The sequence below is a fragment of the Triticum dicoccoides genome, chromosome 5A, assembly GCF_002162155.2.
Source record: "Triticum dicoccoides isolate Atlit2015 ecotype Zavitan chromosome 5A, WEW_v2.0, whole genome shotgun sequence".
Taxonomy (NCBI): Eukaryota; Viridiplantae; Streptophyta; class Magnoliopsida; order Poales; family Poaceae; genus Triticum; species Triticum dicoccoides.
The window spans coordinates 525,398,558-525,425,846 of NC_041388.1; the positions used below are offsets into that span (position 1 = coordinate 525,398,558).

Consider the following 27,289-nt stretch of genomic DNA (forward strand, 5'->3'; position numbering starts at 1 on the left):
TCCAATACTCGCCTAAGTTCCCTCACTCGGAGACTTAGCTACAGTCTGGCACTCGCCTAAGTTTGAAAAATCCTACCGAGTGGAGAGCAATCCTCCACTTGGGGGCTTAGCTACAGTCCAATACTCGTCTAAGTTTGATCACTCGAAGACTTAGCTGTAGTCTGGTACTCGCCTAAGTTTGAAAAATCCTACCGAGTGGAGAGCAATCCTCCACTCGGAGGCTTAGCTGCAGTCCAATACTCGCCTAAGTTTGAAAAAAATCCTACCGAGTGGAGAGAAATCCTCCCACTCGGAGGCTTAGCTGCAGTCCAGTACTCGCCTAAGTTTGAAAAATCCTACCGAGTGGAGAGCAATCCTCCCACTCGGGGGCTTAGCTGCAGTTCAGTACTCGCCTAAGTTCTCTCACTCGGAGGCTTAGTTGCAGTCCAATACTCGCCTAAGTTTGAATAAATCCTACAGAGTGGAGAGCAATCCTCCCACTCGGGGGCTTAGCTGCAGTTCAGTACTCGCTTAAGTTCTCTCACTCAGAGGCTTAGTTGCAGTCCAATACTCGCCTAAGTTTGAAAAAAATCCTACCGAGTGGAGAGCAATCCTCCCACTTGGGGGCTTAGCTGCAATCTAGTACTCGCCTAAGTTCGAAACATACCCCTATCCGCAAGGACGACGAGGTGCAGGTCGACTGCAACCTTCTCCTTTGGAGCTACGACACAAGTACAACGTACGTTCCATCCCTATCAGCAAGGACGATGAGGCGCAGGTCGACTGCAACTTTCTCCTTCAGAGCTACGGCGCAAGTACAACGTGCGCTCCATCCCTATCCGCAAGGACGACGAGATGCAGGTCGACTGCAACCTTCTCCTTCGGAGCTACGGCACAAGTACAACGTGCGCTCCATCCATATCCACAAGGACGACGAGGTGCAGGTCGACTGCAACCTTCTCCTTTGGAGCTACAGCACAAGTACAACGTGCGCTCCATCCATATCCGCAAGGAAGACGAGGTGCAGGTCGACTGCAACCTTCTCCTTTAGAGCTACAACACAAGTACAACGTGTGCTCCATCCCTATCCGCAAGGACGACGAAGCCCAGGTCGACTGGAGTCACCACTTCAGAGCTGCATCTCTAGTGCAAAGACTATTCCGAGCAGTGAACAAAGTCCATTCGAAGTCAAAACGCAAGAACATTTGGAGATAAACCAAATTCGGATAAATCCTAAAGTTCCAAGCAGCAAATCAAAAGTATTCAGGCATCAAGCCCGAAGGAGTTTAACGGTTACAGCAATCACTAGGTATTCCGAGGCAAATTTAAAGCAGATTCAAGTCTCATAAGTTTGTTCACTCGGCAGAAGGAGGGCTGGCAGGCTCCACGAATGAGTCCAGGTCGATCCCATCAGCGATCCGAGTAGCGGCAGCAATGAAAGTCTCCATGAAGGACTGGAAGTCATGCTTTTTGGTGTTAGCGACTTTGACCGCAGCCAGCTTGTCTTCACGAGCCTCCTTGCAATGGACTCGCACCAAGGACAGCGCCACGTCAGCACCACACCGGGCGGAGGACTTCTTCCATTCTTGCACTCGGTCAGGGATCTCGTTCAGTCGAGCCATCAGGAATTCCAGGTTATTTTGAAGCGTCGCCCTCGGCCAAAGCGATGAGTCGATTCGGGAGACTGCCTCCTTCGGGCGCACGAGGTAGCTTGTGGCGCTGGCGATACAGGACTCCAGTCGGAGCACGTTCATTGCAGTTTCGTCGCAAACTAGAGAAGTGATAGGGTCCAGACCCGTCTCGACCTTTCCAGTTTTCTCGTCGAAGTCTTGGCAGAATTATGCAGCCAAAAATTAGTGAGTCGACCGAGCAAGATCCGATCGCAAGCATCAACACAGTCGGTTTAAAAGAAATACCTTCCAGCGTGAGATAGAGTTTCTTGGCAAGAGTCCTCAGATAAGCTTCCGTGTCATTCCTCTTGCGGATCGCAGACTCCAGTTTTTCGTTCAGGGCAACCTTGTCCTTCTTCAGACTAGTCACTTCACGGTTAGCTTCATTGAGACAAGATTTCAGTTTGTTCACGTCCCCTTCCAGCGTTCCGACTGAAGCAAGCTTCTGGTCTGTGAGAGCAGTTTTATCTTGGGCTGCTTTTTGCGCTGCGGCAAGGTCCGAGTCCTTCTTCTCCAGAGCCAACTTCATTTTCTCTGCAAAAGAAGCAATCGAATCAAACAAGAGATCAAAGAAATATATTGAAAGTCAGTCGACAGCCAGTTACCTTCCATACCAGCAGCTTCGTCTTGAGCTTTCTTCAGATTCTGCTGGGCCAATTCCAAGTCGAGGTTGAGTTGCCTCTGCTTCTCCTCAAGTTCAGCAAACTTGGAAATAAGAGTACAAGACTTCTGCAGAAGGCAAAAGACGGGTCAGTCGATAAGATCAAGGTTGTTTACTTCCGAGTGAATAAAACCTAAAGAAGTTCGCTTAGACCCCAGCCGACTGCACACAGTCGACTCCGGTCTCGGGGGCTACACCCAGCGGGTGCACTTGGCGTGCCCCCGCTGATCCAACTTGACCGGTCCGCCCGGACCAAGTCAAAAAAAAGCTGTTCAGACCACAGTCGACTGCCAGCAGTCGACTGCGGTCTTGGGGACTACACCCAGTGGGTGCACTTGGCATGGCCCCATCGGTTCAGATCCTACTCGACCGGTCCGCCTGAGTCGAGTGTAAGAAAAGAAAAAGAAAGGAAGATAGAACTCAGACCCCAGTCGACTGCCAGCAGTCGACCGCGGTCTCGGGGACTACACCCAGTGGGTGCACTTAGCGTGCCCCCACCGGTTCAGATCCCACTCGCCTAGAGTGAGTGGAAGGACAACAACTACCAAAGACAACAAAACACCCAGCGGGTGCTCTGATTCGACGCAAACAACAGGAGATTGTGTAGAAGAAATTTTTTTGGGTAGCATATCCTCATAGAACAAGAGCAGTCGGAAAGTCTACTCACCTGGACATTGGCCCGAAGAGCAGCGCTGGCATCGTAGGCAGCCTGGCTATTCTCATGCACCGTCTTCACCCGCTCCATCATCGCGTCAACCTGTCGGATGGCTTCCGCAGCCGCTTCCGACTGGTTATCCGGGACGGGGTAGCTGGTGAAAAAGAGAGCAGACGACCCAGGTGTGGCAGCTTGGAGTTCCGTGGCGTGGAGTTGGACGACTGAAGGAATCACAGGTGCAGTCGACGGTGCGGGGTGCTCACTCGACAAGGGTGCAGCGAAGGTTACAGAGGCCCTGCCCGCGTCTTCAGATTGACGGACGGGTGGTGTTGTTGTTGGCCCTTGCCGAGACATCTTGCCAGCTGCTGCCTTCTTGCTCTTCCTGGGCTTAAGAGCCACATCTTCATCGTCATCTGGAAGATCGATGACGTTGGGTGGAGCTGCAAGACAGACTATTTGACCCCAAGTGAACCACTAGAATGCAATCGACCAAGGAATCAAGAAGAAGATCATAAGAGTTTTTACCTGGGTTAGAGGTAACCGCGTCTTCCATCTCCTCGTCTCGGTACTGGAGAGAGGAGGTTCCTGACGTAGCAGCACTGCAAAGACCCGCATCCAGTCAGTTACGTCATGTTACTTGAATCGACGAAAAGAACAAGTCAGATGATTACCCGGAGATAGTAGGGACGGTCACTTTGATCCTGGGCAAAGCCTTTGGCGGTTTGGAGGAGGTGGCTTTCGGTGCTTTCGGCGCTGGAGGCGGCACAACTTTGGGCTGCTTCGGAGCCTTCTCAATCAGCGTTGGGGAAGACGTCCTGGGACGCTTCGAAGACTGCCCAATCGGCGCGGCCACCAGGCCCGGAGCGCTCGCTGGGTCGTGAGCGTGTTTGGATATCCTCTCCCTGTGAGGAGGCGAGTCGACCTCTTCGTCATCAGTCGATTCGTCGCTCTCCTCGTCCTCCTCAGCATCCGAGTACCCTTCGCCCCTCTCGCCCCCGCTCGCTCCTTCCTCGACGTCTTGCTCCTGCACTCCGTTGGGCATTGAGTACATGTCGATGAGGGCCTAAAAAGACAACGATCAAAGGAAATTCAGTCGACCATCAACAAGATGTAGTGAATTGGAAAGATACTTGATAAAACAGAATCATACCTTCTCCGGCTGACGCGAGTTGTCGAATGGAATCACCCTCCTAGACCCCCGAGGGTTGTCTTTGTTGCTGGTGATCCCCATCAGCCACTTCTCCAAGGTGTCCTCGCTGACGTCCTCCGGGTGGATCCGAGTGGAATCCTCGAGCCCAAAGTACATCCACATCGAATGATCATGTGCCTGAAGCGGTTGGATGCGTCGACCGAGAAAGACCTCCAGCAAGTCCATCCCAGTCACCCCGTCGCGGACGAGTTGGACGACCCGCTCGACCAGCACCTTGACCTGCGCCTTCTCTTCTGAAACCACCTTCAGGGGGCGGGCTTCTCCACTCAAGCCAAAGAAAAGGGAGGAAGTCCAGTCGACTGACCCGGGGTCGGCTGGTCCTTACAGTAAAACCAAGGCGACTGCCAGCCCCGGACCGAGTCGGGAAGGATCATTGCTGGGAAGGTGCTCTTGTTCCTCATCTGCATCCCCAGGCCCCAGCACATCTGGATCACTTGCGTCCTCTCATCACTCGGATTGGCCTTTTTGACCGACTGGGAGCGGCAGGTGAAGATGTGTTTGAAAAGACCCCAGTGCGGCCGACAGCCCAAGAAATTTTCACACATCGACACGAAAGCAGCCAGATAGACTATGGTGTTTGGAGTGAAATGGTGGAGCTGAGCCCCAAAGAAATTCAAAAAGCCCCGAAAGAAAGGATGTGGAGGTAGTGAGAATCCGCGATCTACGTGGGTGGCGAGGAGAACACACTCACCCCCCTTGGCTGCGGCTCAGTCTTGTTCTTCGAGAGCCGTGCCGACTTGTGGGGGATTAGTCCCCCCTCCACCAGGTCGTCGAGGTCGTCCTGGCTGATCATCGAGCGGATCCAGTCGCCCTGGATCTAGCCCGGCGGCAGGACGGATCTCGACGAGGATCCGCCCCGGCTGGTCCGCTTGCCCTTCGCTTTCGCGGTCGCCTTCTTCGCGCGCTCCAGCGCCACCGTCTTCTCTTTCCCCATGGCGACGGATCGAGTTCGAGCGAGGGTCCGGTGACGAAAGAAGAAGCGAGCGTGGCGGAAAGGTCGGAGGAAGAAGAAAAGAGAATGGGAGCGCACGCGGCAGAGGCCTGGTCCGGCGCCTTTTATAAGGTCGTTCCCCGAGTGACTGACTGGTGGACCCAGACGATCTAAACAAATCCCGCAACAGTCGCGCGCGTAGTACGTGGTGAAAAAGGTGGTGCGGAGATCGAGGAGACTTGCCTAATCCGTCCCGATTACCACGATCTCGCCCGTCTGGCGCGCTTCCCAAAATTCGAATCCCGCGAAATCCGCGGGGAGCAGAGCAACTTGCCAGAGTGAAGACAAACGCCCTCTACATTATCATTCGAAATTCTACCATGAAAATTTACTCGACAAAAACCAAGAATGGACCAAGGCGGCTGAACAAGGAGTCGACGTCATCTCCTCAATTCGTTGTTCCAGAGCAAGATATACTCATAGCACAAAGAATGAGTCGGAAGTGTTCCCAACTCCTTCCTCACTCAAACCCTGATCCATTCGGGGGCTAATGATGAAGCTATGTACCTAGGGTAGGGTCATGGACCTATCCAACATACCCTCCCCAAGGACATCACTACAAAGAATCAGAAGCAGTCAAAGAGAAACCATCATCCACTCAACCATGAAGATGTGCTCACTCGACCACCTTGAAGACACTCGACCACCAGAAAATGAGAAGCCCTTCACTCCGCAACGGTCGGGGTTTAAACCATAGCTTTATGGACATTTATAGCACTTTACTTTGGACGTTACCAGTAACGCTCCTCCTTTATGAACATTGAACCCTGTGTAACAGAGGGGAGCTGGGGTCCTGGCGCACTCTATATAAGCCACCCCCTCCTCTGGGACAGGGGTTCGCACTTTCTGTAATTCACACGCATATATTCAGTCGACCGCCTCCTGGCTCCGAGACGTAGGGCTGTTACTTCCTTCGAGAAGGGCCTGAACTCGTAAAACTCGTGTGTACAACTCCTCCATAGCTAGGATCTTGCCTCTACATTCCTACCCCCCTATTCTACTGTCAGTCTAAGAACCACGACAGAGATCACGCAGGAACTCTTTCCAGCCGCCGCCGCCTCCTTCAAGAAAAGCTAGGGTTCGTGCCTCTCGCCGGCTCCGCTGCAGGTCCGCCTCGTCTCCGGTGGCCCTAGGGCCATGGGGGCGTGGTGGATCCTGGCAAGGGCCGGAGGGAGGGCTCCGTTGTTAGTCGTTCCTTCAAGATTTGTTGGAGTTTGTGTCCTACTCAAGAAGACGAGATAGCGGCGGCTCTCTAAAGATGAAATAAAGGTCTTCCCGCCTAGTCCTCGTTCCGGTGGTGCGTCTAGCATCGTTGGTGGGCGTGTGGAGGTGTGTCTCCGGCGGATCTATCCTCGGTGGATTTGCTCGGATCTGGTTGTGGTTCGTCTATGTTCGTGTGTCTTCAGGTTGGATCCTTTCGATCTACGTTATTCTTCATCAGCGACGATTGTTGTTCTGGTGCGCTGGTCCTACGGGGCCTTAGCACGACGACTTCCCGACTGTCTACTACAACAAGTTGTGCGACTCCGGCGAGGGGGGGGGGATGATGACGGTGGCGCGCCTTCGGCTCGCTTCAGTGATTGTAGTCGTCGCTAGGTGGTCTATGGATCTGGATGTAATTTTTATTATTTCTAGTGTTCGTTGTACTGCCATGATGGAAGATGAATAGCCCCAAACGGGGGGATCGACCCACCAGAGTAGGCAGGTCGAGACACTCTCCCGTCCCCCGTGCCGCTCCCGCGAGCGGCCCGGGCGGAACCCTAGATCGCCGCCGCCGCTCCCTTCCTTCGCCGTCCTTCTCCCTCGCCGTCGCCAGGGGACACCGCCAGGCAAAGCCCGCGCGTGCGTCGGCGGCGACGGGGCTTCCTCCCTCCTCGCGAGGCTCCTGGGCAGTGCGGGACGGCCGGCCCTCGTGGCGGCGCTCGGCTCGGCGGTAGGTCGGGTCACCGGCGGATCTGCGGGGCTCCCCTTTGGTGGCGCTGCGGCGATGGCGGCGGCGTGGTCTGCGGGGCGGCGAGGCGCGGGCTCCTCCTTCCTCCCGATCTGATGGCGTCGCGGTGGCGCCGGCGCTCGTGCGTGCGGCGGGGTCCGCGAGGGTGGTCGGCGCGCGACGTCTCCCTCCCCGATCTGATGGCTCCACGGTGGCACCAGTGCTCGGGCGGAGGTTGGCATCGACAAGCGGTGGCGGGAGCTGGGACCTCGGTGGCGCTCCGGCGTGTGCAGGCGGCGGCGGTCCCTGTGCGCGGTCGGCGGCTCCGTCTCTGACCCGGACGGCGCGGGGGATGGCGGCGGCCCTGCGTGGCCGGCGATCTGGATGCGGTGGTGCCGGTGGCTCGCTGATCTGCCGGTACTCCAGGGTCTGCCTGGTGGTGCTGGTGGTGACGGTGGCCCGTGCACGAGAGTTGGATTCCTTCGAACTGATCTGGGTGAAAACTTGCCTTCGGCTTCTACTAAGGCCGGCGATGGCGGCACTATCTGCGTCGTTCCCTTCTTGAAGGCATCGCCGTGGAGAAGTTCAAGGCCACTCTCTGCTACCTCCGGGGAAACCCTAGATCGGATGATCGGATGACGGCGGCGCTCTGGTGTCGTTCCTCCCTTGGGGGCGTCATTTTCGGAGGTACACATGTGATCGAGGGACCAGAGGACGGAGTCTTTGGTGGAGCGGTGCTTCATCCTACACACGGATGGCGACGGATCTTGACGGCGTGGCGCAGTGCAGATTCAGAGTTCGCTGTGGGAGGATGGACTCGCGCAGGAGGACGACGTTGTCGGGCGTCGTGGTGGCGTCGATGGTAGAGAGACCTGGCACGGTACATACAACAGTATAGATCTGAAGATGGATTTGTGGCAGGTGGCTGCGGCGGCCTCATAGGTTGAGGAGTGCGCCGGACTGGTAGGTGCCCCATACCCGGCAGGCGTCCTGGTTGGGACCTCAGGTCTTAAATGTTTAGGTTTGGCTGCGATGTCTGTTTGGTATTAGGCCCAGACTATCTGCGCCCCTTCATCAATTGGATAGGTGTAGCGACAATTGTTGCTTAGACGGTGGCTTTAGTCTTGCTGTTGTATGGCTTTGTAAGGTTTTGTGTTAATAATTAATAAAGTGGCTGTATGCATCGCCCAGATGCAGAGGCCGGGGAGTCATCCTCCTTTTCTAAAAAAATGATAGAAGATGAATAGACTGAAAGTTTTCTAAAAAAAAGAATGGAGGAGATCGGCGCGGCGGGTATCTCTCTGTGTACGTGGTAGTGCGTACGTGGTAGTGCGTACGTGGTGTTGCTTTTAGATTAAGACTAGCACAAATGCCCGTGCGTTGCAACGGGAGAAAACAATGTTTTTTATCAATCAAGGTTGGCCGAGTCGAGGAACTATGTCGTGGAAGAATGGTCGCCATTGACAAAAAAGGATGGATGGATCAATTGAGGATCGTGGCGTGAGCTTGAGACGGGGGTACGATTTCGAGTAAATTAATTTGACTAAACAACATTAATTTTGGATTATTAGTTCTAATGGACAAGAGGTGGCAAATTCATTTCTGAAGAGAGTAAATGCATTGGTTGAGTTCGTTGGCTGATCTCCCGCCCCCTAGCACCCGAGGACTTCGATTTAAAGCTATGAACACCACGGGCTTCCTAATCGAGCAAGAATGACATGAAGACACCACCCTTGCCATTGCCATTGACAACTGAATCAAGGGCTAGCTGCTTGCTAGTGCTCCAAATCTTCTACCAGAAGCTTCCATGCCCACCGCCTTCGATGCTCACACAGCCACAAGCTTTCAATTCCATCGCTAGGGCTGCTTTGTTATGGGCAAACTGTTAGAAAATTACTTGTTTTAACTACAACATTTTAGTAGAAGAAGCACAATCCACAATACCATATTATCCAGAAAAACAAATTATGCATAATAGCTCATTTTTTTCTATGCAATAACACAATATCTAAAATAAATAAATATCTGCTTCTTTAATATATACCACAAAGAAAAGAGATATGTAAAAATTCTTTATAGAGAATGCACATTGGTACATTTGGGTTTTTTAGATGGCACATTAAGAACTTATAGGTAAATTGAAAATAAGAAAGATTCCGTTGGAGGAGAAAACTAATTGAAGCAGCGGGTGCCAGATGATTAGAAGTTGTATCTTTTTTTAGAGAGAGAATTTATTAGAAGTTGTATCGAAGACCATTGATGTCATGTGTTCATGTTTAAATTAGGAGTAGAATGGAGCAGCCAAAAGTAGTCAAGGCCACCGGTCATCATGTCATCGTCGTGCATTGGCACTAACGGGTGTTCATGGATGCTGTCGACTGCATGGACTCCGGCCTGCTGGCCGCCGTCGTCGCCAGCCGCCACAGCCCGCACAATGTGACATTGATTCCTTGCATTTTGTGGCTATATATACATTGATCAAGCTCCGCCACTCTCGTGCAGGACGTGCACATTGGCAATGGAGGCCGGCCATCACTTGATCACGAGCTTGCTTGTCTGTCTTGGAGCTAGCTTGCTGGATTTAATGGATCACCTTTGGCTGGTTGATTTTAGTACAACTCACGTGCGTATATAAAGTGGTGGGATTTGATTTAAAAGAGCGAGGTGGGACTAATATATTACACCGAATCACAGATTTACCGAATGCTGAACGTAGGTCGGCTGGCCAGCACCTATGTGGACTGAAGTAGAGGTTGGGAGTTCGACTCATAATTGGAACATATTTTTTTTTTCACTTTTTTCGTAAGGCGGCAGGAGCAGGCCCATCAGAGGAAGGCTGAAGCCCACCCTGTTGAGGCGTAACGGCCTTTGGGCTATGTTTTCTCAACGCATGAAACACGACTAAAAATTCCATGTGAATAGTACCACCTGGCCAGATATAGAAAAACTTAAAAAAATCATCTAATCACGGGACGAAATCAAGAATATCACCTTGCTTTAATAGTAGGTATAGATATAGATATAGATAGAGTAACAAAAGCATTCGATACGAGTCACGGTCGAATTTGGTATCCAAACCTTCCAAGTCTCATTGGCAGTTAAAAGTACACCACAGGGTTAATAAATAAGGAAGGAAACGTTAGAGAAGAAACCAACCGCCGGAAAGTCGAGGAGATGGCCAGCCGCAGACAGCGGAGGAAGATCGGCGAGAAGAAGAAGAGGAGAAAGGCCAGAGCGGCTACGATAAAGAAGAAGATTGTCAAGAAGTCGTGTGCGCCAGCGCCGCAAGGTTCGTGCGTTTCTCTTCTTCTTTTTCTTCTGCGGGGTTTCTCTTGCTGGACAAACAATATGCAATTTTTTTGTGAGGGAATATATATGTAGGTTTTGCTTATTAATTACCGTCATGCTCCATACACGGACACTAACACGCGTTCGTGCACATCTGAAAAGCCATCCAACCCAAACCCTCTGCCGCGCGCACGGGGTGCAGAAACGGGCGGCAGGAGGGCACGGCGCCGGCCAAGGAGCAGGACGACAAGAAACGTGCGTACGCATATGACCGGTGTACGTACTTCTATAATCGACCAAGCGTGTAGGGTACTGACGACATCCCACGTGTTTTCTCTCAGATGATGAGCACCGCCGCAGTGAGAAGAGGACATGCGGCGTCTGCGGAGTAGGCAGACTCCACGACAACGATCACTTCTGCCCCTAGAACTACATCTACGGGCGTATCCGCCTCAGCACCTGCGCGGAGCGGTGCCGTCCGGGGAGTCACCCGCTGCTGCTGGCCTCCTCCTGCTCTGAGACTGACCAGCTGCGACGCCTCGTACGAGTGACCAACGTGCCGCTGAGCGCGATACCCGGTGAACGCGAGCTCAACTGGCTCTTCAGGCGGTTCGGAGCGCTCGTCGGGTGCACACTCACGAGGCTGAGTCTCGACGACCGCGTCGGCTTCGGTTGGGTCGCGTTCCAGAGCCGCGACAACGCGGAGGAGGCCATGAACAAGCTCAACGGCCACCTCGTCGGCGACCGCAGGCTCCGAGTCGACTGGGCATATCCACGCTGAGATATTAGATAAACGGAAATGTTAACGCCCATACGTGTGGGCGTTGACTATCTCAACCACACGCATTCATCACCGTTCAATACTATATGCATAAATCTTGACATAATCTGGCTGATTTCTGTGTCACGTAGGACAAGGCGTGTGTGTGGTGTATGACATAGTTCGCCCACACATCCATTTTACCACACGGAGTGGCCGGTGTGTGGGCGTTTAGCAGTTCACCCACACACTAGTTTTCAGTCATGCACAAGGGCTGGTGTGTGGGCATTTGCCATCTCGCGCACACGTCCGTCTCCTCTCCCACATGTAAGCTGCTAGTTGCCATGTGTTTTTGCAGCGCACATGGCAACTGTCTCTAGTGTGCTTTATAAGCAGGTGGCAACTCTCTTTTTTTACCCGAATTGTCATGTGTTTTTGCAGGGTACACGGCAACTGCCTAGTGTGCACGTAAGCAGATGGCAACTGTCTTTTACCGAGTTGCCATGTGTTTTTGCATGGTATATGGCAACTGCCCCAACGTGCACGTACATGGCAACTGCCCTAACGTGCACGTAAGCAGATGGCAACTCTTCCTTTTTGCATGGCAACTGCCCTAGCATGCTTGTGAGCACATGGCAACTCTCTCAACTGCCTAGTGTTAATATGTGGCAACTCCTAAAGTTATGAAATCATGGCAACTATATTAGATCAGACCATATATGGCAACTGTAGTTGAACAACCATGGCAACTGCAGTTGTCCGACATGGCAACCGTAGTTCAGTGACATGGCAACTGCAGATAAACGAACATGGACGAGGGTCTGGACCATGGCAACTACTGGCGCGCGGTGGGCGTCATGCGTCGCGTGCGGGACCAGAAGGGTACGAGGCCTGACATACGGGCGTGTGGGCGTTATCAATTTCGCCCACACGCACGCGTGTGAGAGGGTTCAGGAGGGAAAAAAAGATGTGTGTGGGCATTAGTTGTTTTGCCCACATGTAGGTGTATGGGCTGATTGCTGTCCATGCCACCGAGGCGTGTGGCACAACTACCGGATACACCACACGTGTGGCAGTTATCGGGACCCTAGATAAATACCTACTCCGTACGTGCACCGTATTGTGCGAGAGCATCTTTAGCTGATCCCAAAAAAATTGTAATGGAGTAAAAAAAATTATTTTACTCTACTAAACCACATATGAGGGATTAAATTTTTTACTCCTCCGCCGAAACCTTCCCCCGCGGCGCATAAATATACTCGGCCCCGGCCGTGTGGCCAAGTAAAAATTGTCCCGTCTCTTTCCCCCCGCTGCGCGGTTACATCCTTCCCGCATCCACCACCCCACGCGTCGTTGTCGCCACCGATGACAACCCCCGTCATTGGAATGGGTGATCAAGACCCATCCGCCACCCCACCGGCCACCGCTGCCGCTGGAAACCACCACTGTGCCGCCGCCCACACCGAAAAGAAGGTTTGGGATGAAAAATCTTTGCCGGCCACAAGCACCGGCTCCCACCGCGGCCACACCGAATTCTTCATTGACGAGCATAGAGTTTTGACAAAGAGGGAGACATGGAGGCCACCTAGGCCATCTCCGGCGATGGAGTTCCTAATGCATCCAATCAGAAGGTCTTGTTGTTTACATGCCATCGAAACTGATATGATCCTGAATCGTCAGTCTCCCTTGATATGATCCTGAATCAAAATTGTTCCGCTGCCGATACCCTTTGATGAGGAGGTGGCCAAAAGCCAAGTTCGGATGAATCTAATGGCGAGAGCGGGTCTGCGACATCTCTGCTAGTGTTGCAGAGAGCGTGGACGCGCAAAACTTCGAGGGAGATGCAGTTGCTGGTGCTAGGAGGGAGAGTTCGCCCCAAGAGTCAGAGCTGTCAACCGAGAAGGTGAATCCATATGCCCCTTGGTGGACTAAGAGCATCTCTAGCAGATGCGCTATCTCGCCACTGGCCTTTATATTTGCGTCCGGTTTAGCGTTTCTAGGTTTTTTTAGACCAAGCTGAAGCGGTATATTTGCATCGGCCTGTAAAAAATATACGGGCGGCCCGCAAACCGCTGCTTTCGCCCCTCCATCACAGTCTACTCCTCCGACAACTTCTTTTCTTAGCTCCGGCAAGTGCATCCGGTCGGTTTTTTCCCTATCAAGCACAAATCATGTCGGGATAAGGTCACGGACGTGGAGACCACCGAGCAAGCGCGTCCGACAAGACATGGAGGCCGGCAACTCCAGCCTGTCTGCCGTCTAGCCGTGGCACCAGGCGCAGGCGCAAAACCGCAGCGCCCTCTCCCGCAGCAGCGGCAACCACGTGTGGCAACGCTTTAACAAGCTCAACGACCAGCTCTGGCTGACAACAAAGAAGCTCCGCGAGGCGGTGGCGGCCAGCGAAGAGGGCACTGCCGAACGCCCCGAGGCGGCGAAGGCGGATTACGAGCTTGCCTACACCCTGTACCGCTCGGCGTGTGAGTACTTCCTTCATGTGAAGCCGTGAGCCGCCGCCGGCCCTCCGTCGAGCTAGGTTTAAGTTTAAGTTTGTGTGTGTGCACGAGTGCGCGAGAGATGAACTACAGCGTGTACCCGACTATCTATGTAGTAGAAACTTGTTTTAAGTTTAAGTTTTTAAAGTTGCGATACCATTTAGATATTTGTCCTATGCCGAGGATGAACTGCCCGTAATATGGATTTAGTGTGAACCGTAAATCAATTTTGCAGGTAGGGAATTTAGCACAACTGCTAGAGTTGCCCGCAATATCGATTAAGTACTTATTTAGCTTGATAGTTCTGGTACTTTGCTACTTGGGATAGAAAATCCTTTGCATTTTGTGCTTATAATCTTTTTCTATAAAAGTACGTACTGGGGTAGGGAGACTAGTTATCTCCAGATGTCAGATGAACTAAGGGGAGTTGACGTTGATGACCATGTAGTGGACTCGCGTGGTAGGGCAAACGATGCACCGCATGTGTTCGTCATCATGCTGGAGCCTTTTTTTGGTGCCATACAGTAAAAATATCGTTGCAACAATAACATGTTTTTTTGCATGATGGTGTCCTGCATGTCGTGTGCTATCCGTGGTGTTAGTAGTGTCTATCGTATCTCTAGAATCATTAGCTTAAGTTTGAGCCAGTGAAATAAAGAGAAGATGATCATACCTTGATCTGATGGTACTCTTTACCACCTAAATCGCTTCATCAGGTGGTTGTGTTGGTTCTTCCCAGCGCTTCAGTGTAATGCTTTATCGTCAGCAATCTCCCTTTATGTGTCAGAAAGTGAGATAAGTAGCTTAGAACAGCAGCTTGTGTTCCAGCAACATCTGGATCATTATCACCTCTCTTATTAGAATAAAACGCTAATGCAAGATCATAAACGACACACCAAGCCACGATATTTGTTAACTAGGTTCACCGATATGGCTACATCCCCGAGGCATGACTACGAACGCTCCTCTCCAAGATACCGCAACACCGGCCGCCCGGCACCGGCACAAGCCGTCGGCTCCCCGCGTACCTGTTATTATCAAGTCGTCATGATGGGTTACAACGTGTGGTGCCCCTCCGTATATAAGAGGCCTAGGATACAAGTGTCCGACTCCTACACAACTCGTACCTAACCACACCAATTACAACTCCAAGTCCACGTAACCCCTTGCGTACATAATATTCGACACAAATATAACAAACTCCACCTTGGCGAATATTCTCCACCACCTAGAAGTCGTCCATACTCAAACCTCCATGTACTCCGGATTTGGGTTGTCTCCTTTGTAGCTTACTGAGAGCTACCCGACGGGTCAGACCCGCCGCCACTGTGGGACTTCACTGCTACTCCTGCAGCTCCACTCTCCATGGCTCCACCTGCAATAGTGCTCCCTTACAACTTGTAAAGATGCGAAGCCGTCCTCTCTCCTATCATCACGGTCACCCCATCTTTCATGATTTTCATGGTCCTCTTATCTCGATCAGAACGGAATTCCATACCACCATCATGAAGAATACCAAGCGAAATTAGATTCCTCCTTAGCCCTGGCACATGCCTGACTCCCAGAATTATCCGCTCAACTCCGTCAAACATCTTGATTTTGATGTCACCTACTCTAGCAACACGATAACCTGTGTCATCGCCCACATAGGCTAAACCAAACTCACCAGACTTGTACGAAGAGAACCACTCCCTATTGGGCGTCGCATGAAAAGAGCAAGCTGAATCCAACATCCACACTTCAGTTTTTGTTGACCGCCTGTTTGATACAATGAGAACATCACTATCATTGTTTGAGCCATCACCATAAGTAGCCGTGTTAGCACTTGCCCCACCCTTCAGTTCTGGACATTCCCTCTTTATATGTCCCCAATCCTTGCACCTGTAGCACTGCACTTTTTTCTTCTTTTTCTTCTCCGCCTCTTGTCCCTTCCTGAGCTGATAACCTTTGATTGCCAACCCCAAACCTTGAGTACTCTCCTCTGTAGCACTCTTTTGCTTCCTCAACTCATGCCCAAGCAACGCTGCAGTGACTTCCTCATTATTGACGGTTGCCTTTCCATGTGTCAATGTAATGACCAAATGCTCATAGGGCGGTGGCAACGAAACAAGAAGAAGTAGCGCCTTATCCTCATCATCAATATTCACATCCAGATGCGCTAGATCCGTGGCCAACTGATTAAAGGCATTCACATGCTCCACAAGATCCGACCCCTCCTGCATCTTCAGCTCATAAAACTTTTGCTTCAAATACAACTTATTGGTCGCTGACTTGGACATATAACGATTTGCCAACTTATCCCAAATTCCCTTAGGAGTATCTTCGTCCATGACATGATACATGACCTAATCCGCAAGATAAAGCCGTATGGTAGCGGCCGCTTGCACTTGCATATCCTCCCACGCATCATTGTCAACCTTGGCCGGCTTCATCTCCTGCAAACCCTTCAAGATTCCTTGCTGCGCCAGAAGATCCTTGATTCTTGTCTGCCATAGACCGAAGTTACCCATGCCATCGAATTTCTCCACATCAAATTTGGTGAACCCCGGCGCCATGCCGAGCTGCGATCTAACCGACCTATTCCCGCCGGTCTTACCGCCCTTGTTTTCCTCTACGACTTCCTCATGAAAAAGATCACTAATCCCGTATTACTCGTCTGAAGCCACGCCACAGTCCGTGATCTACTAAGAAATATGACCTGCACAAACTTTCTGTCTGCCCTTCAAAAAATGACTTGAAGCCTCTTACCGCAACACGCAGATTAATTCCGCCCACAGCAACTCGTCCGCTCCACCTTTTCCCTGAACTCGCAAACAATTTATGTTGTGTCTGCTAGCCTCCGTCGCCAGCCTTTTATTTACGCTGGATCACCCGGGCGCTACTTTTCCTTGCCTGATACGGAAATCGAGTCTGAACTGTCACCGTTTACCATGAATCTCCAAAGTCCAAGCAAGTCCACCAGACCAGCACAGACCCGAACACGTATGTGCACATACTTCCAGATTTTAATCATAACTCTCGTGTAGGTAGGCTTGTCCCCTGGCCACACACATATCTTTTTTGAACCGCTCATGCATGTATCCCCTGGACTCCTGCGCTAACACGTACTGCTGATTATTTCCTTCCTTGCGTGATGCATGCCATCCACGGAGACCTGGTGCTGCACGCAACCAAGTGCCTGGCGCGTTTCTCGTACGCAGCATAGTAACTTTCCTTTTCTCGATCTGTTCACCTCGGAAAAACTCGCCGCAAATTCCGACGAACAGCTCACACCTTATCTCTAATCTTGATTCTCGACAGCGATCTGTACTTCCCCGTCGCTCGTACTCACCGACGCCAACCCTGTCGTAACAGTCGCCACCTCGTGCGTCGTCCTTGCACGAGTCGTGTTGTATCCTGGCCATCCACGTCGTCGACACAATCCGTCTGCAGTGTCGCGCCGCCGCCCTTATACAACACCGAGCGCATCGTCTTAATGCTCTCACACTCTGATCTATCCGGCCGTCCCCCATGTCTGGTCGCCGGTCTGATCGCAAGCCAAATCCGTCGCCTCCGCAACGTCTTCAACAGCTACTACGCCGGTCCGATCGCCACGTCTAGCCGATCCTTACCGACCACAGCCCATCGAACGGTCCAGGCCTCCTGCCCGAAGTGTCCGACACCACCGACCGCCTCCGCGGTCGCCACCATGCTCCACCTTGCACCAATCGGACGTTCCATGGTGCCTGTCGAGCATGATCCTCGTACCTCCGGATGATCTTCCGCATAGCCTTCTCGTAACCATGCTCATGATACCACTTGTTAGAATAAAACGCTAATGCAAGATCATAGACGACATACCAAGGCACGATATTTGTTAACGAGGTTCACCGATATGGCTACATCCCCGGGGCATGACTACGGGTGCTCCTCCCCAAGATACCGCAACACCGGCCACCCGGGCACCGGCACAAGCCGTCGACTCCCCCGCGTACCTTTTGCTATCAAGTCGTCATGATGGGTTACAACGTGTGGTGCCCCTCCGTATATAAGAGGCCTAGGATACAAGTGTCCGACTCCTACACAACTCGTACCTAACCACACCAATTACAACTCCAAGTCCACCTAACCCCTTGCGTACATAATATTCGACACAAATATAACATATCTCTCTATATATATATTAGCACTGTGCGCTGGGGGCCAACACCTGGTTGGAGATGGATGACCCCGATCAGGGCAACTCAGCAGGTTACTTTAGCTACACTGTAGCAACCAGCCTACTACAGCTGGTCCTGTAGCAGCCATCTACATTTTGCACGAAGATGAAAATATTGCAAGGGTCAATAAGTTTACCACTGAACGAGTGACTATAGTACATCACCTCATATAAAATGAAACTTCTTAAAGTTATGAGCTCCATAAACTTTATTCATGTTATCCATTAACTTCATTCACATAATTCCTTACATAAACATCATATATGTTACAGACTCATCTTTTGATAAAATGGCACACCAACACAATAGATTACAACAATCAGTTAAGTACTGCTGAACCAAGTGACTATGGTTCCCATCTGATCTTAAAATGAGCCTTTTGGGGAGACAACTTTTCTAGGATCAAAGGCTTTCAACCAAACCCAGGACGGCAACATGCTCTCTGAATACACTGGATGGTAATCCTTTCATGAGAGGATCAACTAACATCAACTTAGTACTTATGTACTTAACATTGATTGTCTGATCCTGGACTCTTTCACAACAAGAAACTTAATGTTAATGTGTTTGGTAGCATTACTTGACTTGTTGTTACTCGAAAAGATTACCACGGGTTGATTATCACACTAGATAGTGAGTGGTCTGGAGATACCGTGAATCACTCTCAGTTTTGGGGTAAAATTCTTCAACCATACTGCCTATCTGGTAGCCTCAAAACATGCCGAAAATTCTCCCTCCATTGTTGACGATGCAGTGATTGTTTTTGGAGCTTTTCCCCGATATAGCTCCTTTCGCAAGGGTGGAAACACAACTTGATGTATATTTCTTAGAGTCAACACACCCCGCAAAATCAACATCTGAATAACCTACCATCGATCTGGACCTGGGGCTTTGATCCTGTCGTACCCTCAAGACCTCGTGGGGCACAGGTGAGTTGCCGATCGAAAGCTCTAGGCTTGGTCACCAATGATGGCAATTGTCGGTGTCAAAAACGGCAGATCTCGGGTAGGGGGTCCCGAACTATGCGTGTGAGGATCGAAGGTAACAGGAGATAGGGACACGATGTTTACCCAGGTTCGGGCCCTCTTGATGGAGGTAATACCCTACTTCCTGCTTGATTATCTTGGATGAATATGGGGTTTACAAGAGTTGATCTACCTCGAGATCGTAATGGCTAAACCCTAGATGTCTAACCTATATGATTATGATTGCCTCTACGGACTAAACCCTCCGGTTTATATAGACACCGGAGGACCTAGGGTTATACAGAGTCAGTTTACAGAGAAACGAATATTCACATCCGAATGCTAAGCTTTCCTTCCACACAAAGGAGAGTCCGATCCGGACACGGGAGGAATTCTTATGTCTTGTATTTCACGACCCATTAGTCCGGCCCATGTCACATAGCTCGGACGCCCGAGGACCCCTTAATCCAGGACTCCCTCAGTAGCCCCCGAACCAGGCTTCAATGACGATGTGCCCGGCACGCAGATTGTCTTCGGCATGGCAAGGCGGGTTCCTCCTCTGAATACTTCAAAGCATATGACCCGAAGAGTTATACTCGGTTTTTCATTTAATGTCATACCCTTCGGCTTCCATGCCTCCGTCGCTTCTGCTTCCATGTGTCGAACGAATACAAAAGGTCAGAGTATCTTCCATAAAAAAGGCATCTATTTAAAGGGATTGGATCTCAGATGCCATTCCACACCAGGCAGAAAATCCTTAGAGCTCGCTAGGAGAAACCATCCAAACATGGCTAGCGCTCCCAGTTCTTGTAAGTGCATCTAGTGCCACCCCTAGTTGGTTTTGGAGTATTGACGACAAACCTGGTTGAGGGACTAATGTGTTTGTGAGAATTGCAGGATAACACAGGTAGAAGTCCCTCATTGATTTGGTTTTCCTACCAGAGATGACCCCTAAAAATGTAATGAAGACATTGAAGTCAATGGTGGCATGTGAAGACAGTCACATTGAAGACTATGACAAGAGAAGACATCGAGTGAAGACTATGGAGCGCGAAGACTTAGTTGTTTCGTCGTTCTTTTTCTTCTTTGTTGAGTCATAGGAACCACCGTACTGTTAAGTGGGGTCCAAATGAACCAGTCAGAATGACTGAAGTGATGCTTAACCAAAATCATATGTCTTCGAGTGAAGACTATGAGAGCAAATCTTATTCAGAGTTGGATAAGTCAGCTTTGCTTGTAGCCCAAGTAAAGTTGTCGTGTGTGTTTGAAATCTGACCATTGGAACACATGTCAGTTTCTTAGTGACCCAGGGTCATTTTGGACAAATCAGGTCGGATTGCCTAGTGGCTATAAATAGCCCACACCCTACAACCATAAACGGTTGGCTGCTCAGAGTTAGTACACGACTTTTGTCGTTTGAGAGCAACCCACCTCGAAGCCTTTGAGAGGGAATTCCTTGCGAGGATAAAGCCCTAAACACCCAGAGCCAAAGAGTGTTAGGCATCACTTAAGTCTGTCTGTGTGATCTGAAGACTTATTACACTTGAGGACTGTGAATCCTCCAGCCAGTTAAGCGTCGCGTTCTGAGCATCCAAGAGTCATTGTGGATCGCCGGTGAACGAAGTCTGTGAAGGTTTGGAAGTCTACCTTGAAGACTTACCAGAGTGATTGGGTGAGGACTGGGTGTCCTTAGCTCAAGGGGAATAAGGTGAAGACACGGTATTCTGAGTTGAATCTCAGCCTCCCTAACCAGACGTACAGTTGTCACAGCAACTGGAACTGGTCCAACAAATCATTGTCTTCAACGAGTCACTGGTTTCATCCTTCCCATTCCTTTACTTACTGTTGGCTCTAGTCAAGTCATTGTATGATTGCATTATCTTTTATCTTCACTGAGTGACCGCTTGTTCTGATTGGCTTCACACTATCTTCCTACCTGATCTATACTGCCTAGATGCTATTAGTCGTTGTGCTTTCACTTCATTGAATACTTGACTATGGCTTGGTTAGTGTAGTCTACCTTCCGCTGCATGATAATAGATTTATTTCTATTGTTTGTCTTCGAAACTTTCATGTTTTGAAGACTTTCATAAAATTCACCTATTCACCCCCCTCTAGTCGATCACTAGCACTTTCAGTTCTTCCTCCCGCCCTCATGGATCCTAAAAAGGCGATTGGGAGAGATGTTCAGTATCCCATGCCCAGCTGACCAAGCTCCAGGTGCAAGGCTACCATCCCCCTGCGGATCTAGTCCCGGTGCCAGCGCGATTAACTTCTTTTACGGGTGAAGCCCTGGCGGAAATTTTCCGAATCCTTCAGAAGGGGAGCGAGTGTGCTTCGTTTCCTTTCTCTTGAGAGGCATTGGATTTCCAATCCATCCTTTCCTCCGAAGTCTCCTGGAGTATTATGGCCTCCAACTGCACAATCTCACGCCAGGCTTCATCGCCCTCTGCGAACTGTTCCTAGGATGCGAGGCCCCACTACAAGAAATATGTCAACTTATGACCACCAATATTGGTCACTGAATGGTCACAAGTTTCCATTTATGACCTTTTTGTGACAAAAAACATAAGGTCAAAAGCTGGGCGTCGTAAACTGACTATAGCGACCTTTCTTCTGGAATGGTCGCAAACGTTTATGACAAAAATAAGCCTATTGTTCTGTTTTGGTCACTAGCAACCTCCCCAGGCCACGTAGGCATCCAGCGTGGCAATCTGACGTGGCACAAGATTCAGCCCGGTCCAATTCGATTTTCTACATGGGCCTAGCCCAACAATTCAACCTTTTTACTGTATATTTTCTCTATTAATTTTCTCTAGCTACATGGGCGTGGCCCAACAATTTGGCCTTTTTTATTTTGGGCCATGGCCTTTTTTAGGACCATTTCATTAAGCCTATTTTTCTGGTTTTTCAGAAATGCACAAGGTTCTGATCCACTATAGTTTGGGCCGCAGCCTTTTTAGAGCCCAAATATTATTTTGTCAAGTAGAACATTTAGTATTTTTCATTCACAGATTTCAATTTACACATTTGAACAACAAAATATCAATAAATCTTTCTATTAACTGATTAAATCCAAAGATCATCCAGTCAAATACTCACAAGAGCAAATACGCGTATGCACGTCCAACTTCCACATACAATCAAAAACAGATACACAAGGGTGGCACATCGCCAGCTTAATTCCTACAAGGCCACGATGGTGGTATCTACGATGTGCGGGAGAAACGTTCAGGACATCCTCTTCCTCTTCTTGTCACCTGCGTTCTTGAGCTGCAAGAGGACACAACACCATTAAGCACAGTTGGTCAGACCATATTGACAGGAATCACAAATGTTGGCATCCAGTGTATACTATGTAAGTGCTGGTATATTTTTACTAGCAAAACCATCACTACTGTGCATGCATGCTTGGTTTATAAGCTTCATCCATATAGTTGGCACCATCACTGCATATTGTTGCTACCGATGTACACAAGTGTGCACATACACAGCATGCTGCATGCATACGCTCGCATGCCAGTATAAAGCTGCATCTCGATGCTTTTCATTGCTGATCAAGAGATTGTAATATTTTAATAATCCACTACATGCGCCACATAGCTACTACTACCTAGGTAGCTATACGTAGGTGTACTAGCAGCCAGCCCAAAGGCGAGTTGATCAACAATTCAACATACACTAGCTAGCCAGCAAGCTACTGCTATGTCCTATCCTAGCAGCAGCAACGACTTTTATTTGTCATGCATTTAAAGAAATGCATGCATTTCCAGTAAATATAAATGTATGCATGCTGCCATTGGCCTGGACCACACTAGAAGAAAAAATGCTCGCAGCGACCAGCAGATAGATCGACCTAGGTGTGCGCTTCTTTCCAGTCGCCAATTCTAACTGCCATCGACTTGCAAGCTTTACCTACGTGGTAACCATGAAGTAATGGCATGCGCACCAAAAGGAAGAGAAGAAACCGAGCATACAGTTTCATGTCGAAGGATCGACATGCCAGAAGAGGTCAGGCCACCGAGGTACAGGTACTCCCTGCGCTTGGTGATGATGGCGGCGCCGGAGAAGCACCCTAAAGCGATGGCGGTTCCGACAAACCCTGTCACGAGGATGCTGGTCGCATAAGAGCAACAGGCAAGTTATGTCAGCCAACATAAATAGCAAGGATGAGAAACGAATGTGAGCATTGAGCAGCAACAAACTAGAACTATAGGTACATAAATAGCAAGTTATTGTCCAAGTAACAAAACAATCAGTCATATCAATTTTGTAGAACTGTAGGTACACAAATTCAGAACCACCAACAAAAATGAAGGCCCAAAAAGTCCATGCTCAGGCCCAAAGTTCAATAACAATGACCCAGACACAGGGTCCAAACCCCACCGCGAAGGGCCCAGGTACAATAGACTAATCTAGAAGCAGAATTTGGCACCTACACAACCTAACTAATAATGCTTGCAAGAACAACCAGACAATGATGGACAAGGACATATAATCAGCAGATATCCAATAATCCAAGCACAGGCATTCAAAAACAGTACGTGTCACACTCCCATGACATATGGTTTTGTTACCACAGGGTTTGCTCATAAACTATTCTCTATAAGACAGGGACATGTGCAGCAACAATAAAAGCAAAATTCGTGTTTACCTTGGGTCAAAGTCTATGGGGAGCCCAATCAGAGGTCCAACCGAAGCCCCATCCAGGAGGGGTCACATAGCTCTTTACGCTGTATCAGAATTAACACATATTTTAGATTATAGAAATAGAATCCTGAACACACCAGTAATAATCGACTTCTGACTAGCAACGGCAAACAGATTCAGGCACAAGCAATTTTATAGCAGGATGAGAAATCTATGTGTAGAAATCATGAATGAAATTATAGTAGTAGCACAAAGGACCCTCACAGACATTTGTAATAGTATGCAAAGGTAAATAGAGTTCCCAGCAGACAATGTATTCCAGTTATTAAACAAATGCTCACCAAGATAATCAGTACAGTGGTGAACCAAACACAGTAATAATCCAAAGCTGATACTAATAAGCAGCAGGAACCTCCCTACTTTTGTGATATAAAACTAATATCAGACCAATTTTATACCAAGTTGTACATAATTAGTGATGTACAGCATGGGAATGTCCAACAGTCAGTTGTTAAAAATGTTCAACAACCTTTTAGTTAACTATAAGAGGGCTTGTAGGCTTTCCAAACTATTAATTGACAGAACCCAAAATTGTATAACGAGATCACGTTTTTATTAATGAAAAAAAGTTAACTAAAGCCAACAAAACAGTAAGGATCAGTGCAATATTAACGTTGACACGTTTACATATTGTGGATGTGGAGCTCGACATCATCAAGGAGCAGGGGTTAATAATGGACAGGTTTAATCTAGACATCTACTAGTTAAATCAGCTTGATTAGCGTCCGAGATCTATATTGTTTACCACTCACTCAGACTCAGCTTGATTAGGTCTTCCTTGTCTAGTTCAAGCAAGACATAAGTTATTCTATTTTTGGCAACAAGTTTGGAGCTACTCGTATATACACAACAAATTAACACTGAACATTTTTCTACTCTGCTTAAAGCAAATACTACCATTCTGCTCAGGAATAAGTGATATGCTCACAACCTACTCTGCTTAAAGCTCCCTGGCCTCGGACACCGCTTCCTCCACTCGTCTCAGGACACCATTCCCACAGGCAAAAGCAAGCACCTTAAGCCCTCTCGCCACGGATCCTCGAAGAGACCCACCAGGTAGGCCTCTGCAGCCTCCTGAAGGGCCAGCACCGCATGGCTCTGGAAGCGGAGGTCAGTCTGCACAGACAGAACAGGGTGGTGCTTTTAGTTTACTTGATTCATCTATAAGAGTTGAGATAACAGGAGCATAACAATGTAGTGCTGTACTGTGAAGTTTGAGGAGCATAACAATGTAGTACTGTACTGTGAAGTTTGAGGAGCATAAAATATATGAGACAGTTTACTTGATCCAAAGTTTAAGGAGTATCTTATCTACTAGTAGTACTGTACTGTGAGACTTTCCTAAATCAGAGTCTGTTACCAAACAAAGTGAGAACCATCAGAAGAACATAGATGGTATTTGAACAAGCAACTCCAGTATAAATTTGAACAAGCAATGGTATTTGCCAATGCTGGAGATACAGTCAAACTGTAATCACAAAGAATGATTGAGTCCATGGCCAGTCTGCTTCTGGTAATGTACTGCACTGCACATTTCATTTAAGTTTACTTCAGCATGCAATATTTAAGAAGTTTTGCTTTACTGAAAAAATCTTATAAATGAACATATTTTTAGTCATCGAGCATATGTCACAGTACTAGTCATGATCTTTCAGTAAGCATCGATTGTGGAAACAGTAGCACTGGCTACTACGGCTACAGCAACACCAAGCAATTCAACGAAGCAACGACCACCATACAGAGCTAAGCACTGGCTACTACGGCTAGTAAGTGAGTCGGTCAAATAGCCCTACGTACTTCTTGTTGATATGCAGCAGTACTTCATTGATCTAGGGATTCTGATTCCACATAGCTGCCTGAAATGCTTGTATTAGCTAAGAGAAACCTAGCTTCGTGGTAATAAATCAAGCACATATGACACTAACATACGTGTATTTGCTATTTCAATGGTACAACAGAAATCTGATCAAGAGCGACAGATCAGGCAGCATACGCGTGCGGAGAAGAAGATAATAACAGACAAGCTACTATTGAATTGGATCATAAAGAGCTATCAAACCAGAACAGACTAGCTGTAATAGATAAAACATGCATAGATTAACCGATGAAACCATGCGGCATCAGGAATTCGCCTGGAAGACGGTAGGCCTAACCCTTCAGTACAAATTACAAAATAAACACAATATCTACACAAAAATAGATAGGCTTATACATCAATCCAGAGACTCAACAAACGGCAAGAGCATATTTTCTTCATCAAAGAGATACTAGCGAGCAAATAGGTTCTGGCACATCTAAATCATCAATTATCTCACGGATCCCCATATAACTGGGGGCCATGCTTATCATCTGAGAAAAGAAACCTATCTTCCGGTTAAAACCAATCTACAATCCTAAGCCTATTAGAAAGATCACGTCTAGATAGAATTTTTTTTACATGGCACACAAGCTACTTGGGGGAATCTATGAGCAGGAACTGACGGACTAGTACATAAAACATGCATAGATTTCGACCATCCATCCTGTGCACGAGCACATCCACCCATTAATTACAAATTAGTACCCGCGAAATCCTTACGAACTCGCCAAATCTTCACCGATCTAACCACAGATCGGAGCCAAATTCCACAATACTAGACGCCCAACTATCACAGAGCACCACAGAAACGCGGATCTAGACGATACAGGGAGGAGAGGGGAAGGAATCGCCGTACCTTGAGGCAGTGGGGGAGGAGGATTCGACGAGCCCCGGGTCGATCGGAGACAAGATGGCGCGGAGCCTGGTGACGGCATGGCTCTTGGTGGGGCGGCGGATGATGCACTGGTCGAGGGCGGTGGTGACGGAGCGCGCCTCCGGGGCTCCGGCGAGCACGTCGTCGATGGCCTTGTGCACGCGGAGGTAGTGGAAGAGGGCGCGGCCGTGGACGCCCAGCGGGCGATCGGAGGGCAGGAAGCAGGAGAGGTAGTCGATGGCCTTGTCCCAGGAGCCCACGTCCACCAGCTCGGCCAGGTGCTTCAGGCACAGGAACACGTCCGTCTGGGTCACCAACCTGCGCGCGCGCGTGCATTGCCCGGATCAAGAGATGCATTCGCAGAGGCAGGTTTGAAGGGGGGAGGGGGAGACACGACTGCGTGCTTACACATCCACGGTGCGGTTGAAGTTGTGGTGCCCAAGGAAGGAGATGAGCCGCCGCTGCCGGAAGCGCCGAGGCCAGGATGTAGTCATCCCTATCGACGAGGATGGAGTGCTCGGGCGTGGCGGATCCAGCCCCATTCCCGTCGGCAAAGTCGGATCTCCCGGCGGCGGCCTCGGCGGAGCAGGGAACCGGGGCGAGGGAGGAGGAGGGAGGTGGTGGCGGCGATCTGGAAGGGGAGGGGAGCAGGGAGCCGGGGCGAGGAGGGAGGGAGGAGGATTGGATCTGGCATCGGGAGAGGGGTTCCAGTTGAGGATGGATCAATGGATGTGGGATCTTGCCGGAGGGGAAGGAGGGAGGAGTAAAGCACGTCGATCTTGCCGGAGGGAAAGGAGGGAGGGGAAGGACGGATATGCGAGGGGAGGGGAGGGTGGCGGCGAGGGGAGGGATCTGCGAGCGCTAGGGTTAGCTGAGAGAGCGGAGGGGTGGATGGACGGACGGATGGATGGACAGATGTTTGCCATGTCACTGATCCATGCCACAGCTGGTTCCACCAATCAGAATTAAGCATTTTTTGTTTTTTCTCTTATAGTTTGTACCCTCTTATTCAGGCAAACATTTAACCTCTTATAGTTAGTTCAAATA

General features: G+C 49.6%; 1 long non-coding RNA gene and 1 pseudogene across 1 annotated transcript; one reads left to right on the forward strand and one right to left on the reverse strand.

The window, feature by feature from the left end:
- The first annotated feature begins 10,270 nt into the window (after positions 1-10,270).
- On the forward strand, positions 10,271-11,165 carry LOC119299865 (annotated as a pseudogene).
- A 10,761-nt stretch (positions 11,166-21,926) lies between these two features.
- On the reverse strand, positions 21,927-23,535 carry LOC119297712. The gene is made up of 3 exons (XR_005145719.1): positions 23,455-23,535; positions 22,778-22,916; positions 21,927-22,073 (listed from the first exon to the last, which is right to left on the reverse strand). It is a non-coding gene; the product is annotated as an uncharacterized LOC119297712 (long non-coding RNA).
- Positions 23,536-27,289: the final 3,754 nt, after the last annotated feature.